Source organism: Vulpes lagopus, chromosome 16 (genome assembly GCF_018345385.1).
Source record: "Vulpes lagopus strain Blue_001 chromosome 16, ASM1834538v1, whole genome shotgun sequence".
Classification (NCBI taxonomy): domain Eukaryota; kingdom Metazoa; phylum Chordata; class Mammalia; order Carnivora; family Canidae; genus Vulpes; species Vulpes lagopus.
Window position 1 is genome coordinate 43792341 of NC_054839.1, and position 4850 is coordinate 43797190.

Consider the following 4850-nt stretch of genomic DNA (forward strand, 5'->3'; position numbering starts at 1 on the left):
CCTGTTTTTAAAAAATTTTGTTCCTCTGTTAATAATATGTATATTCTAAACCTATTTATGTTTTTAATAAAATGGTCACAAACAACAGTATCATGTTAAATATGCAACCTATATAGTCCCCTATTACCAGGTGTTTGTGATTTTTAGTTTTTGTGTGTTACAAAATGAAATAAATGAGGAGCAAATTACGTGCAATAGAAAACAGTGATGCAGCTGTGATAAATGTAGGTTTCAGATAGTAGCAATCAATAGTCTAAAGGAGCCATTTATTAATGTGTAGCAGAAGAAATGGACTGGATTAGAAAAACAAAAACAATAACTTGCCATTTCCCAAATGGGTTGTAATAAGATAAAATATCAAAAGTAAAACCTCAATCATCACTATTGTTTCTTAAGGGTACAGTTAACAATGGCACATCCATCAAACAACACTAAAAATTATATGCATAAGGGATTATTATGAAACTAAAAATGTAATAACAAGTGAGACCATAAAAATTTCCAAAACACATGACAATAGTTTTTTATTTTATTTTTATTTTATTTTTTGCTTTAGAAGTCTGGTTACCTTGGAGTTCATTTAAACTAAGAAAAAAGGTCATAATGTTTTCACACAATACTTTATAAAGAACGCTTTTAATAACAATTGTGAAAATAACAGGAAGAATTATGGAATACTGCTTTTGTGATCCCTACAAAACATCAACATTTTGGATTATACAAAATTTAAAGTAATGACTCAAACACTTTTTGAAATACTGAACAGAAAAGCAACATTGAACTTCTATACTGATGTTATACAACTTCTATCTAGTGCCTTGACTTAAATCCAAGAACAAGAGTTAAGACTCTTCTCTAGTTTTGGTAAACAGCTGCATGGTAAACTTAAATGGCTTTCCATCTAAGTTTTTACCTGGATTTTACCTGGGAGTAGCTTCTTAAAATTTTTATTTAAAAGAGGGCCGGTCTGGCACTTTTATACTGATGTTACCAGTATTACTATCTCTTGGGATTTCAGGAAGATTCATATTCTTTATAGCTGATACAGCATGGGCTGGAGCTCATGCCTCAGATTTCTCCAGTTTATTTTGTGCATCAATTTGTTTGACAATCTCATTCATGTTGGTCTCCAATACCATTATCCCCCATCATCAATTCTGCAAGAATATTGTGAACTTGGTTTACATAGAAAATAAATCCAGTTTACAGCAATGTTTCCACAAATATCTTGAGTTCTAGGGACATTATGAATGATTTTCAGGAGACAGGGAGGGGTGGATTCAGGGGTCAGATCTGGATACACATGGTAAGAGACCCATGAGTCTTGGGCTTCTTCTGTGGCTGTATTGATTTAAAATGCCAAGATCACTTTCTGAAGAATCCACACAGAAGACAAAATATAATGTTGCATTGTGTCTGTAAGTCAGTTTGTTGTCATACCTTCCAATTAACAATCCTTCTTCCAGGAAACTACATTTTCATCTTTGTAACCAAATGCACTGTCTCCCTGATAATTTGCTATTGTGTGTCTCCACTCTAAGGTTGGTAGAACTTGGAGAGCCTCACCTTCCCATGGCTGTTGAAGATAGGAATCGTTTTGATCATGGCTGAGCAGGGCTAATTGGGTGGGTGCTGGGCACCAAGGCAGGGGTGGGAATGCTAGCTTTGTCAGATCTCTCCAGTGATCCTCCCCCATCCCACATCTCACAAGCACACATACCTTTAAATGGTAGATTTTTAATAAAGATTGAATATCTGAAACTTCATTATTGTAAAAGACAGTTAAACAGCCTAGGTGTTACCCTGGCAATGATTTATGTAAATAATTAAATGCAACAACATCATAGATACCGTTTGGCAAATGTGTATATATAACGATATATATTTATCAACACTTTATTTTGGTGTCATTTCTGGTCTCTTTGATTTAATTTCTCCTTGTTTGGGTCATATTTTCATCCTTCTTTGCTTGCCTGGTAATTTCTGACTGAAGGCCAAACACACCGAATTGTACCTTGTTGAGCACTGAATATTTCTATATATCTAAAAATATTCTTGAGGTTTGATTTCAACCCAGTTGGGTTACTTGGAAGTAGTTCGAACCTTACCTAGGGCCAGAGGAACTCTTTAGTCTTGGGCTAATTTTATTTCACTCCTAAGGCAATACCTTTCTTAGTACTCTACTCGATGGCCCAATATTTATAACATTTTCCCACCTGGGTGGAACACAAACTACTCATTTCTGTATTTGAGCTCTGGAGATTGTTTTCTCTAAACATGCTTCAGGTGGTTCTTTTCCCAGGCTCTGGGATTCTCCTTAAACATAGGTAGATTAGTTCCCAATTGCATATCTGAAAGGGATTCTTTACCTATCTCTGAGAGTCTCTTTATGTATAGCTTACTTTTTACCAGTACTCAGCGCTAAAACTCTAGTTGCCTTGATCTGTATAGACTCTCATTGTCGCAGCTCAGGGTGACAGGCAGGTCGCCGTGAAAGTCTGCTGCATGGCTGAGAATCCCACCTGGATGTGCCCCTGCTCTACAATTTTAGTCTATTTCACTGCAGATTGATGACCCTGGGGTATCAGAAGCACTTCATTCTGGCTGTCTGCTTCTATGAGTGCTCCTAGTACCTGGGACCTTGGAATCATCAGGTGGATCCCAGCAGGCAGGGAGGGCAAATGTTGGGCATGCCACTATGCTGGGCAAATTGTCAGCAGTAGCAGGCAAAATGGTGCACAGTTTAATACTTGCAGAGCCAACTAGCTGGCAGCTGGGACTGGAAGTGGGGAAAGAACCACTGCCTTGCCAGGGCTTCTGCTACCCCTTCCCCTTTTACTGCCACTCCCTACTTACCTGTTTGAGAAGATTGGGAGCAACTCCCTGGAGGTGACCACCAGGTACTGGAACAGTGGGCAGTGTCTGCAGAAGCACTTCCACCCTGCTTGGAGCCTTCCAAATGTGGCCCAGGCTGCCCCTTCACCAGCCCTGCCTCCTGCTGGGAGCTCTTCTACATTCTCACAGCCTCCTCTGCTCCTGTGCTTCCTTTCCTGAGAGCGCCTTTGGCTTCCACCTATACTACTCTACTCCCTCCAGCTATGGACCAGCCCATGCTTGGCAGACTCCTTCCTACAGCCCTTCCTTAAAAGGAGAAGTGCAGGCCGGGGGTTTGGTTGGATGCTCAATGGTACTTGAATCTTGCACATTTGATTCTAGCCCCCTCCACTGCTCTGCTTTGCTTTTCCCAGCCTGGGAGATGGTTGGGGGCTAGTAGTGCCAAGGTAACCTTCCTGACGCGGATGGTTAGGCTGTAATGTGGGACTCCAAATCCTTCTCAGCAGATGTACCCCCTCTCCCCTATTCCTTGGTAGAGCTCACGGTGACATCCCTGCCCTCCAGTCCCACATGGAGTCCCCCTTTTTTGGAGGCCTCCAAAAAAACAGCAGTTGCCCTTAAAACTTTAATATAAACATTTAAATATTAAAAACATTAATAAAAAATACTTTGGCAAGTAAGTATTCTGGCCAAGAAAGATCAAAAGCTATTGTTTTGTTCTATCCAAAAGAAAGTTTCATGGTATTTCATATTATAAAAATTGGGTAAGACTTAGAACCATCATAAGGCTCAGTGTTAATCATGGTAAACTCAAAAGAAGCTGTGTCCACCTGTCAGGTTTATCAGATTTATTTTGCATTCAGCAATTTAATGTTAATGAAGTAGACTTATCCCACTGAATTATTACTGATAATTTTAATATTTGTTTTTCCCTTCTTGTTTGTATATAATTATTAACTTTTCTTTGATTTATAGTAATAGAAAAATTTAAATCATAGTAACTTCCTACCTAGATTTGTGTTTGCACTTAAAATACAACAAATGATATAATAAATAATTCAAATAAACACTGTGGCTTATGCTACTTTCTTACTGTTATTATTATTCCTATTAAAGGGGTTATAAAATACTTATGTTTGAGAAATCTGATCCAGTAGGCAATTAATTGGTATCAGGAGCAGGGTTAAAGTTCTATAGCTTTATTGGACTTTATGTCAGAAAACTTAGTCCGTAAGCTAAGAGACCATAGAGTACAGCACAGGTTTTTCAAATATTAGTGCTTATATGAATCACCAGAGCCAATTCCCAGGCTCTAGAGTTTCTCACTTAATAAGTCTAGGGTAAGATCCAAGGACATATTTTCAAAAATTACCTCCCATGTGATTTTGATGTTGCAGTCTGTGGAATACACAGTGGCACTCTGGTCTAAAAATCAAGATGAACAAGTAAATTGGAATTTGGACTAGAACTGATTATAGTTATAGAGAAGCAAAGAAAAAACATGCATAACACAAACTCAGGGATAAGCTTTCATGAGGAATTAATCTGAAGAATGCTTAAGACATGGTGAGGCAAAAAGATCAGGGTCTTTTTAGGAAATACCATAATGATAGAGAGGCCTGGAGGTAAGGGCAAGCATGACATACTTAGGAAACAACAAATTATCAAATATAACTGGAGATTCTTAAGCTGATTAATCACTAGGCAAATAGATCGTTAACAAAGAGAGCAATGTATTACAAAGGAATCAATATACTCTTAACCCTACATTCACCAGTAACCAGTGAGTGTAAATTCCTTACATGAATCTTTTTAATTGTGACCATTTCCTTTATTAGATATTTGGATGACTTTTATTTTATTTGGATGACTTTTATGAGAATATTCTCTTTTTGCTGTAACCCACAATTATTTGAAACTTTTAACATGTACAGATGGAGTGATTAATTGCATTTTTAATCTTCTAAGATCAAATATACTTATTTTTTCTGGCCATTTTCCATAGGTATTTTAAT

The 4850-nt window shown here is 37.6% G+C and overlaps 1 pseudogene; it reads right to left on the reverse strand.

Annotated features, from left to right (window-relative positions):
• Positions 1 to 325: 325 nt before the first annotated feature.
• On the reverse strand, positions 326 to 3526 carry LOC121477047 (annotated as a pseudogene).
• Positions 3527 to 4850: the final 1324 nt, after the last annotated feature.